The 11,931-nt window shown below is 41.8% G+C and overlaps 1 protein-coding gene across 4 annotated transcripts in view; it reads left to right on the top strand.

Annotated features, from left to right (window-relative positions):
* The window catches only part of LOC125450160 (organic cation/carnitine transporter 2-like), a 71,172-nt gene extending 59,676 nt beyond the window's left edge, over positions 1 to 11,496 (top strand). Inside the window, exons 11-12 of one of the 4 annotated variants that reach the window (XR_007247032.2) lie at positions 459 to 568; positions 3,893 to 4,341. The gene's annotated coding sequence lies outside the window, so the exon portion shown is untranslated. Of the gene's footprint in view, positions 1 to 458; positions 569 to 3,892; positions 4,342 to 6,914; positions 7,194 to 11,312 lie in introns of those variants that run through there. The other 3 variants (XM_048526190.2, XM_048526175.2, XM_048526169.2) reach the window with 3 other exon arrangements.
* Positions 11,497 to 11,931: the final 435 nt, after the last annotated feature.

Genomic DNA, 11,931 nt, shown 5'->3' with positions numbered 1-11,931 from the left:
TGTCACAGAAACATAGAAGCACAGGAGATAGGAGCAGGAGGAGGCCATTCAGCCCTTTGAGCCTGCTCTGTCATTCTTTGTGATCATGGCTGATCATCCAACTCAATAGCCTAAACCTGCTTTCTCCCCATAACCTTTGATCCCATTCACCCCAAGTGCTATATCTCGCTGCCTCTTAAACACATTCAATGTTTTGGCATCATCTACTTCCTGTGGTAATGAATTCCATAGGCTTGCCACTCTTTTGGTGAAGAAATGACTCCTTATCTCAGTCCTAAATTGTCCACCCCAAACCGTCATAATGTGACCCGTGGTTCTGGACACACCCACATCGGGAACATCCTCCCTGCATCTATCCTGTCTAGTCTTGTTAGAGTTTTATAAGTGTCGATGAGACTCTCCCTTCATTCATCTGAACGTGAGTGAAAACAATCCCAATCTAGTCAATCTCCTCATAGGTCAGACCCGGCAGCTCTGGACTCAGCCTGGTAAACCTTCGCTGCACTCCCTCGAGAGGAAAAGCATCCTTCCTCAGAAAAGGAGAACAAAACTGCACACAATATTCGAGGTATGGTCTCACTAATGCTCTGTATAACTGCAACAACACATCCTTGCTCCTGTACTCAAAACCTCTCGCAATGAAGGCCAACGTACCATTTTCCATTTTTTGGTGAGGTTCATGAACAGTTTGTCTCCATGAGACTCTGGGGGGTTTCTTATGTTATCCTTCAAGGCTCACCGTATTAACTATGCACCATGCCCCTATGGTGGCCTGCTTGTTGATATCTCCCAATCACCACACACAGAAGTACTCAACATTGTGTCCTGGGATTTCTGGCACTGCCGCTATCTTTGAAAGATCACAACTTATCTGGTCAAGCATTGGAGTCCAGAGATGCCCTGCACATTTTGAGAAACCTGTCCCAGACAAGACAGATAAGGAAAATAGTGATGTTTATGATTGCAATGATTGGATTAAAACAGACTCTCTTTACTGCAGTTTTATGCAAAGGTATTTATGTTTAACAAATCTACTGGAGGCTTTTGAAGGGTAAGCAACAGGGGATAAGGGAGAAGAAGTTAATGTTGCACGTTTGAACTTTCAGAAGACATATTTATTTAGGTATCATGCAAGAAGTTTTAAAATAAGTTTAATTTTTATGGTATTGGGATACTATATTAAGATACGGTGAGGATTTGCTCTCAATGGGCAGTCGGAATAACCGAGTCATTTTCACAATGATGCAATGCAACTTGAGGAGTGCCACAAGGATCAGTGTTTAGGCCTCACCCATGTACAGCCTGTATCAATGACTTAGATAAAGAAAGCATGTGTAAAATATCCAAGCTTGCTGCTGAAGTAAAGCTTGGTGGAGGGGGAAGTAAGCAGTGAGCAGAAAACAAAATGACAGCAATTGGATTCAGACTGATTCAGTCATTGGGCACAAACGTGGTAAATCCTGTCGAGTTTGAAGAAATGCACTTCGGCAGGAAGAATGGAAAAACGAAATTATTTTTAATAAGTGAATGTAATAAATGCAGAGGAATTTACAGGTCAGTGTACACAAACCACAGAAAGGCAACATATAGGTAAAGCAACCAAGTAGTAAGTCAAATCACATGTTAGCTTTTAGTGCAAGGATTTTAGTACAAAATCAAGGAATTATATAGAGTTTTGATGAGACCAGACCTGGACTACTGAGACAAAAATAATTGTGTAATCCCTGGTCTCCCAACTTAAGGAACAATGTATTTGCCTTACAGAGGATGTAAAAGTGATACTCTAAATCAACACCTTGAGAAGAGAAGTTACATAAAATAGGCCAATTCTCTAGAGTTCAGAAAAAAAGAGGAAACCAGATTGAGAAGTATAAAATTCGTAACAGGGTTTGACAAAATGGGTGCTGTATCCATTCACCAGGGCCAGGGGTCAGAGACTGAAAATAAGCCATAGACCATACAGGACTAAGATGAGAAGACATTTCTTCACTCCCACAACTGAAAGGAGCCCAGTTGTAGGGGAGGACAGTGTAAAACAAGCTGGTAGACTAGAAAAGGTCGGTGTTAGTAAGAAAGATGTACTAGGAGTTTTGAGGAACTTGTAGATAGCTAGGTTCCCCGGGCCTGATGGGATTTATCCAAGGATTGTGAGGGAAGAGATCTCAGGGCCTGTGTCGATGACCTTTTCGTCTTCACTGTCCACGGGTATTGTACCAGAAGATTGGAGATTGGCAAATGTCATTCCCTTGTTCAAAAAGGTGAACAGGGATAACCCCAGAAATTACAGGCCAGTTAGTCTTACTTCAGTGTTGGGCAAGTTACTGGAAAGGGCTCTGAGAGACAGGATTTATGATCTCTTGGAAAGGCACAGTTTGATTCGTAATAGTCAGCATGGATTTGTGAGGGGTAGATGCCTCACAAACTGTATTGATTTCTTTGAAGAGATGACCAAACACACAGATGAAGGTAGAGCAGTGGATGTGGTATATATGGATTTAAGTAAGATGTTTGATAAGATTCCTTATGGTAGGCTCATGCAGAAAGTAAGGAGGCATGGGATAGGGGGAAATGAGGCAGATTGGATTCAGAATTGGCTGACCCTTAGAAGACAAAGAGCGGTAGTGGACAGAAAATATTCAACATGGTGCTCAGTTACGAGTAGTGTACCACAAGGACCTGTTCTGGGTCCTCTTCTGTTTGTGATTTTTGTAAATGATTTGGATGTGAAAGTGGAAGGGTGGATTAGTAAATTCACAGACGATACGAAGGTGGGTCGAGTTGTGGATAGTGCGGAGGACTGTTCTAGGTTACAAAGGGACATTGATAGAATGCAGAGCTGGGCTGAGAAGTGGCAGGTGGAGTTTAACCGTAAAAAGTGTGAGGCGATTCATTTTGGTAGGACAAACTTCAAAGCAGAATACAGGGTTAATGGAAAGTTTCTTGGCAGTGTGGAGGAGCAGAGGGATCTTGCGGTTCATGTCCACTGTTCCCTGAAAGCTGCTACCCAGGTGGATAGAGTTGTTAAGAAATCATATAGTGTGTTAACTTTCATTAATAGAGGGATTGAGTTCAAGAGTTGTGATGTTATGCTCCAGCTATACAAAAGCATGGTTCGGCCAGATCTGGAGTATTGTGTCCAGTTCTGGTTGCCTCATTACAGGAAAGATGTGGAAGCATTGGAAAAGGTGCAGAGGAGATTTACCAGGATATGGCCTGGAATGGAGGGAAGGTCTTATGAGGAAAGGTTGAGAGAACGACGAAGGATGAGACGGACTTGATAGTACAAAATGATCAGAGGTATAGATAGAGTGGACAGCCAGAGACTTTTTCCTACGGTGGAGGTAACTATTATGAGGGGGCATAGTTTTAAAGTGAGTGGAGGTAGATATAGAGGAGACATCAGAGATAGATTCTTTACTCAGAGAGTGGTAGAGGTGTGGAATGCATTGCCGGAGAGGGTAGGGGAGTCGGCCTCATTAGGAGCATTTATGTGGCTATTAGATAGGCATATGGATGGTAGTGTAAGGTAGGGGTGGAGGTTAGATAAACATTAGGATTAGGGTAAAAGTTTGGGTACAACATCATGGGCCAAAGAGCCTGTACTATGTTATGCTGTTCTATGTTCTATATTCTAAAGAGTTATGCATCTTTCGAATTCTCCATCCCAGAGGGCTTGTGAATGCTAAATGCAAGAACATATTAACATCTGAAGTAGATACTTTTGGGCACTAAAGGAATCAGGGGATATGGGGAATAGTGTGAGCCAACAGAATTGATTTTGAAGTTCAGCCATGATCTCAGTGAAGGACCAACAAACTGGGGTAGAGTCCACTACTTCTTCTATTTCTGATGTTCCATCCTCTTTATGTTGTTTATCTCCTTTTATTCCTAGGTGAGTTTCAACATTGCTCTTGAACTGAAAAAAAGGGACATGTAGGTGTCCTACACCGCTTCTCTTTTTTAAAACATTGATCGGATGCTGCTTGTAGCTAAAAGATAAAAACCTGCTGTAACATCGACTATAGGAACACATTACCACTGGATACCAGTATACCCAGGATCTTAATTTAATTAATAAAATGCTGCGGAAGGGAAGAATTCTATTACACTTTTCAACAACTTACTTGCTTCCTATAATTATCTCCTAAAAAACAGTAATTTTATACCATGCAGTCCAGAGACCGGTGTCACTGAATAAGCCACCTTATACCATCTGAAGTAAAGGCCACCCACGTAAACATAACAAAATGATAAACAGGTGGAAAGGGGAGGGAAGGATAACATAAAAGAAAGTCTGTTTCAGCTAATAATCTGAATATTAAAGTATTTGTTCTGAAATTACTGCCATTTGTGATTCTGTGAGTTTGATTTCCTTTTCACCAAGGCTTATTCTGGATATGGTTCCATTTCAAAAAGAATGTTTACACATCCACCTTCTGCTAGCTCATTATATAAAAAGCCAAAAGCTAAACTCAGTCCAGAATGAAGCATTTACTAAGTGTTAAAATACTTCAATTGCCTTTAAATTATGTTTAAATTTGCCATTTATCAGATCAGCTTCAAATTCAATGGAAGATTTTTTTGGCAAAATTCTTCTGCTATTTTGCACCCTAGTTCTTCCAGGATCTATGGTATCTACGCCTCAAAAATGGTGATGTAGGTAATCCTCTTCCAAGCTGCTTACAGTTTTACTGCAAATTCGTCACTTCCAGCAGATATGCTAAAGTAGTCTATGATGACGTACATGAAGTTGTAAAACATAAATCAAAATAGACAGCACAAAGAAAATTACAGTTCTACAAGTATTTAGTTCTAAGAAGTCTCTAACCCTGCAGCTGTTCTCTTTGAAAAGAATATTCTGCCAGCTGAGCGAACATTTAGTGCTCACTAAATGTTATAAAATACATTAATACCCATGGCCCAGTGTGATGTGTTGTACATTTGTGATAGATATACAGTAAACTCAACAGAAAGCCTGAGGTGCAGTGAACATATGAAAATGGAGCAGAAGTAGACTATTTAGCCCCTTAAACTTGCTCTGCTGTTCAATTGGGCCATGTACGTGTTTCAAATTCCACCATTCCTTCTATCTCATTAACCTTTGACTGACAAGCATCTAACATTATAATAAAATGTGAGGCTGGATGAACACAGCAGGCCAAGCAGCATCTCAGGAGCACAAAAGCTGACGTTTCGGGCCTAGACCCTTCATCAGAGAGGGGGATGGGGGGAGGGAACTGGAATAAATAGGGAGAGAGGGGGAGGCGGACCGAAGATGGAGAGTAAAGAAGAAAGGTGGAGAGGGTGTAGGTGGGGAGGTAGGGAGGGGATAGGTCAGTCCAGGGAAGACGGACAGGTCAAGGAGGTGGGGTGAGGTTAGTAGGTAGCTGGGGGTGCGGCTTGGGGTGGGAGGAAGGGATGGGTGAGAGGAAGAACCGGTTAGGGAGGCAGAGACAGGTTGGACTGGTTTTGGGATGCAGTGGGTGGGGGGGAAGAGCTGGGCTGGTTGTGTGGTGCAGTGGGGGGAGGGGATGAACTGGGCTGGTTTAGGGATGCAGTGGGGGAAGGGGAGATTTTGAAACTGGTGAAGTCCACATTGATACCATATGGCTGCAGGGTTCCCAGGCGGAATATGAGTTGCTGTTCCTGCAATCTTTGGGTGGCATCATTGTGGCAGTGCAGGAGGCCCATGATGGACATGTCATCAAGAGAATGGGAGGGGGAGTGGAAATGGTTTGCGACTGGGAGGTGCAGTTGTTTGTTGCGAACTGAGCGGAGGTGTTCTGCAAAGCGGTCCCCAAGCCTCCGCTTGGTTTCCCCAATGTAGAGGATGCTGCACCGGTTACAGTGGATGCAGTATACCACATTGGCAGATGTGCAGGTGAACCTCTGCTTAATGTGGAAGCATCTAACATTCCCTGCCTTAAAAATGTCCAATGACCCCACCTTCTGAGTCACTCAATCTTCTGAGAGTCATAGAGTCATAGAACTGTACCGCACAGAAACAGACCCTTCGGTCCAACTCATTCCTGCGGACTAGATATCCGAGATAAATCTAGTCCCATTTGCCAGCATTTGACTCATATCTCTCTAAACCCTTCCTATTCACACATCCATTGAGATGCTTTTTAAATGTTGTAATTGTACTGGTCTCCACCACTTCCTCTGGTAGCTAATTCCATATACTCACCACCCTCCACCACTTACCCCAGTAGCTAATTCTATACACTCACCACCCTCCACCACTTCCTCCAGTAGCTAATTCCATACACTCACCACCCTCCACCACTTCCTCCAGTAGCTAATTCCACACACTCACCACCCTCCACCACTTCCTCTGGCAGCCAATTCCATACACTCACCGTGATCCACCATTTCCTCTGGCAGCTCATTCCATACATGCACTATTCCTCAACTCTGGCCTAAAAAGATGATTATTAATTATAAAACAGGGCCCCTAAAATGGTGATCACTAATTATAAAATAACACGCCCTAATTCTGGACTCATCCACAAGAGGAGCCATTCTTATCACATACACATTGTCAAGACTATTCAGGATCTTATAAACTTAAATCAAGTCACTGCTCACTCTTATAAACTCCAGTGGAAACATGCCTAGTTTATCCAAACTTTCCTAATAAGACAATTCACAGATTTCAGATATCAATACATTGCTTGAAAGCATTTTAGAATTCAGCAATAAATTGATAAAAAAGGGGACCAGCGAATATAAATGATAGCTAGCAGAAACTGTATAGTGGACTATAAAAGCTTCTGTAGGTATGTAAAACAAAAGAAAAGATTAGCAAAGACAATGTTGGTCCATTACAGGCAGAGGCAGGACAGTTTATAAGGGGCAAAAGGGAGATGTCAGAGATGCTAAGTAATTACTTTGTTTCTCTACTCCTGAAGGTAAAACAAGAAATCTCTCAGAAATAATAATGATCCAAAGGACTAGAGCAAATGAAGAACTCAAAGAGAAACTCAGTAAAAGGAAGAAATATTGAAAAACTTAACAGGACTGTAAGTTAAAAGAGATACCTGACTGAGTAGAGCGAATGTGGATTTACTAAAATAAAATTATTTTTTGACAAACCTGGTGGAATTTTTTGAGGTGCTGTGAATAGTGCAGGGAAGTAACATTGTGTTAACTGATCACCTGTTATATAGAATGGCAGAACAGGCTTGAGGGGCTGAATGGTCGACCTTCTGCTCTTAGGTTTATATAGTCAGATTTTTCAGCTCCATGGAGCAGGAGGACAATAACGAGAAAGTTGGGAAAATACAGCAAGAATGAAAAAATTGGAATCCAAAGATTGAGAAAAAGTTTCTCCTCCCAAGCTTTATTGGGTGACTGCAATGAGGCAGCAACTAGCTCATGCATTTCATTAATAACTCTTTTTTCTGCAGCTTTCAATTCTCCTGTCCTTCCCTGAGAAACTAGATAGCACCAATTCCTGCCTTAAAAGTCAAAGTATGTGCCAGTGGCTGCAGCTTGCTTGTCCCACTTTCATCCAACTCTGTCTTCACCACAATGTCAATGCATGCTCAGTGGAAAACTTTCTCCTCCACCGTTTATCCGTACAAGTCAGTATTGCCAAACACCAGCCTCACCCCATTGCCATGCATTGTCTGGGTACAATTCTCACACCACTTCAGCCCTTCAGGACCGCCAATATCATGCATGCTGTACCAGGCTAAATTGTGAGCAGGGATACACAAGCGTCTCATTTAACTTGTGGCCTTTATCTTCATTTTTTGTGCTAACTTTGCATTTTCTTGTAGGCTTACTAGTCCCTGTGGACTTGCATTGCAGCTTAGCATAGAATGAGAGGCAGGCAGCTTGCCATGGTTGCCAGCACTAAATGATGAGTTGGGTTGAGGGATATGTCACTGATTGCCAACACCATTGTTGTCTCACCCAAAGCTTATGCCTGCAGCTTATGCAGCGAACAAGTTGCAAAATGCTTCAACCAAATGGCCATGTCTGAAATTTAAAGGGATGAGTCCTGTGAAGTGAAATGGGTGGCAGTCAGTCAGCAGTTACCAACAGGCTGTGCCCTCTTGAATGCCTTGATGGGATCTGCCTCGAATACAGGGCCCTCCAGACTCAAACAACTCATTTTTTTTTCTCATGTCACATTGGATTATTTTGTTAATCAGTTTAAATCTGTGCCGTCTGGTTCGCGAACCTTTTACAAGTGGAGGGGAATTTTTCCCTTCCCATTCCATTCAGCACCCTGATAATTTTGTATGCCTCTGTGAAATTTCCTTTTATAGACTCTTCTACAAGTAGCAAAGTCCCAAATTCTCCAATTTACCGTGAACAAAGAAGATCTCATCCCTGGAACCATTCTCGTAAATAGCATCTGCCCTCTCTCTAAAGTGTTCACATTCTTCCTACAGTGACACCCAGAACTGTACACAATACTCAACTGAGGTCTAACTAGTGACCTAAACAAGTTCAGTATTACCTGCTTGCTCTGGGGTTCTGTGATCTTCTTAATAAAGCCCAGGATACTGTACACTTCATTGAGTGGTTCCTCTACCTGCAGTGCTATTTTCAATGACATACACACGTGCAGCTAAGTCTCTTTGATCTTGCATCCTGTTGAGAATTGTATCCCTTATTTCATATTGCCCCACCAAGTTTTTCCTATTAATATTTATCATCTCACCCTTCTCTGGAATTAAATTCATCTACCCTGTAAATGTCCTTTTGAAGATCTGCACTGTCTTCCTCACAATTTACAACACTTGTAAGTTTTGTATCATCTGCAAACCTTGAAATTGTCTCAACCATGCCAAACCTAGGTCGTTAACAACATCAGGAAAAGCATGGGATCCGATGCCAATCTCAGGCGACCTGGAGCTAGATTTCCATTCTTTCACTGTCACTAGATCAAACTCCTGGTAATCCCTTTCTCACAGCATTGCGGATGTCCACAGCGGATTGCAGCAGTTCAAGAAGGTGGCTTAGGCACCTGCTTCTCAAAATTGTATTGGCATGCCAGTTCACGCTGCTGAATGAGCTGTTCACAATGAAGATTGCCACCACTCTCTTGCAGGACCTGATGGTCTAATGTGGTAGAGGAATACCACTTCCTGGTCTAATTAAAAGCGTCTCTTAAGTTAACAAAACCTGTTTATTTCACAGTATCAACTAGTTAGAGATTATATTGATACAATGCACATTGTTACATAGACTTTGAGATCTCATTCATTAAACATAGAAATAGAAGTAGGCCATTCAGCCCATCGGGTCTATTCAACTATTCAGTGAGATCATGGCTGATCTGATAATCCTCACCCACTCTTCCCTGTCTTTTGCCCATAACCTCAGTTCCTCTACTGATTGAAAATCTATATATCTCAATTGTGAATATACTTTGTGACCTAGACTTTATATTCCCACGTGGTAAAGAATTGCACAGACTCACTACCTTCTGGGAGAAGGAATTCCTCCTCATGTCCGTTTAAGTGAAATTACTCCGAGATTTGCCGTCTGATACTAGATTCTCTCACAAGTGGAAACAACCTTCTACATCTACCCTCTCAAATCCCCTTTCCTTTGAAATCCAAAACAGTTCTGCTCTCAGGACCATATGGCATCATTTCATGGTGGTGCTGACATTACTACTCAGTATTAACTCTTGCAGAATCATATACAACTGGTTGCTTTGACAAAGTGGCTAATATATTTTGTTTGACTTATTAATTACCCCCAAATCATTACTTCTTATTTTTATTGCACTATCATAATGTATGCGAATGGAGGTAGATATACAGGAGACGTCAGAGCTAGGTTCTTCACTCAGGGAGTGTTCGGGGCGTGAAATGCATTGCTGAAGATGGTAGTGGAGTCGGCCTCATTGGGAGCATTTAAGTGGCTATTAGATAGGCATATGGATGATAGTATAAGGTAGGGTGGAGGTTAGACAGGCTTTAAGATTAGGGTAAAAGTCCGGCACAACATCATGGGCTGAAAGGCCTGTACTGTGCTGTACTGTTCTATGTTCTACATGTGACTCCAGATCCACAGCAATGTGGTTGACTCTCAATTGCCCTCTGGGCAATAAATGCTGGCTTAGCCAGCAATGCCCTCATCCTTTGAGTGAATAAATTTAAAAAAAGACTTTACTTGCCTGTGAATTTACTCAGAGCTACTCCTGCTTCGTTGCTGTAACTTTGCCAGAAACATGGTAAAAACATGAACCACAGAGTTAAGGAATGGGAGCAAAGGCTTTTCTGAAGAACTTCCCAGTATACACCTTACAATTACACTTGGCTCAGAGTTTGTGGTCTGGGGCATTGCTGATGCACTCACTTCTATTGATTTAGCAAGTTCACTGAGAGATGAGAATTTCTCCTCTCTTGCTGTGCAGCAGCACTGAAAATAGTTGCAGTGTTCATCACTGGGGATCTCCCGGTCTGTAGTTGGACTGATGTCATCAGACTATCAAATTAGTTTGTAATGTTAAAAAAAAGTTTCACACACACACAGAACAGGAACAAAAAGCACAAAATGAAATCATGATTTAATACATTTGCACAATTAAAAATTAAGGATCCGATGAGCTGAGGAATGGCAAATGGTGTTTAATTTAGATAAATGTGAGGCTCTGCATTTTGGAAAGGCAAATCTGGGCAGGACGTATACACTTTAGGTAAGATCCTGGGGAGTGTTGATAAACAAAGAGACCTTGGGTGCAGGTTCATAATTCCTGGAAAGTAGTCACAGGTAGATCGGGTAATAAAGAAGGCATTTGGTATACTTGCCTTTATTGGTCAGTGCATAGAGTACAGGATTTGGGAGGTCATGTTGCAGCTGTTCATTATCGGGTCACATGAGTGTCTGCCATACATGTGGTGGGCTGTGTTCAGGTGACTCACAAGCTGTAAGGTCAAGTATTGTCCGACTGTTGTACAGGGAGATCCATTGCAGCAGACACAGCAGAGTGGAAATGATAATAGAAAAGAAAGTTGAAATTCAGCAGGGAGATATTAACATATTTGTGCTACTCGTCTACAAACATCTCCAGCTTGTAGTACATATCAGCTATATAACAATACCAAAGGTGGGCAAAGCCATAGTGTCAGTTCAGGAGGCTTCTTCCAGAGTAACACAGAGAGCATCTTAAGTATCAACTGTTGGGTACTTAGGTGCAGAAATACGCCATTCAGCCACCTAAAACCATGCAGTCATTCAATCAAATTGTGGCTGATGTTTATCTTAACTCCATTTAATTGCCTTGGTTCCATATCCTTAATATCCCTGCTGAACAAAAATCTATCAATTGCATTCTTCAGGTTTTCAACTGACTTGGGAGGACAAACTTCCAGATTTCCACGCCCTGAATGTGAAAAATGTATTTGCTGACACCACCTTTGAATTGCCTGGTTCCTTAATTCTGGAACCTGTCACCAAGAGATTTTTTTTCTCTCACAGATTGCCTATCACATCTTGTAAATTGCAAATCCTACCTGTAAAATGACTCTACTTTTCTCACCAACACATCAAGGAGTGAAACCCTGAAAGCTTGTATTTCCAAATAAACCTGTTGGACTATAACCTGGTGTCGTGTGATTTCTAAAATGTTCAAGTAAGTCATTGATGCAATCTTCAGCAGGGCCAACTGAGGCCCTAAAATTTTGATGGGGCAACCCAGTACCATATAACTCGCATTTCTGTTCCTAGCTGATTGCAATTTTCTAGTGAAGCTCGTTGATATCTTGTTGTACAATATCTCATCCATCAATTAGGCTGTTCCCAGATTCTGGACTCAGTATTAAGTTCTACAATTGCAGACCACAATCTTTTCTCTATTTTCTTCACTTTCCTTATTTCAATTTATCTTTCTTTTGATTATCAACACATCTGCTTCCAGCACATGTTTTTTGTGTCTTTTGGCAGAATATTATATGGGTC

This window comes from Stegostoma tigrinum, chromosome 3 (genome assembly GCF_030684315.1).
Source record: "Stegostoma tigrinum isolate sSteTig4 chromosome 3, sSteTig4.hap1, whole genome shotgun sequence".
NCBI classification, from domain to species: domain Eukaryota; kingdom Metazoa; phylum Chordata; class Chondrichthyes; order Orectolobiformes; family Stegostomatidae; genus Stegostoma; species Stegostoma tigrinum.
This window is presented reverse-complemented; position numbering and strand designations above follow the sequence as displayed.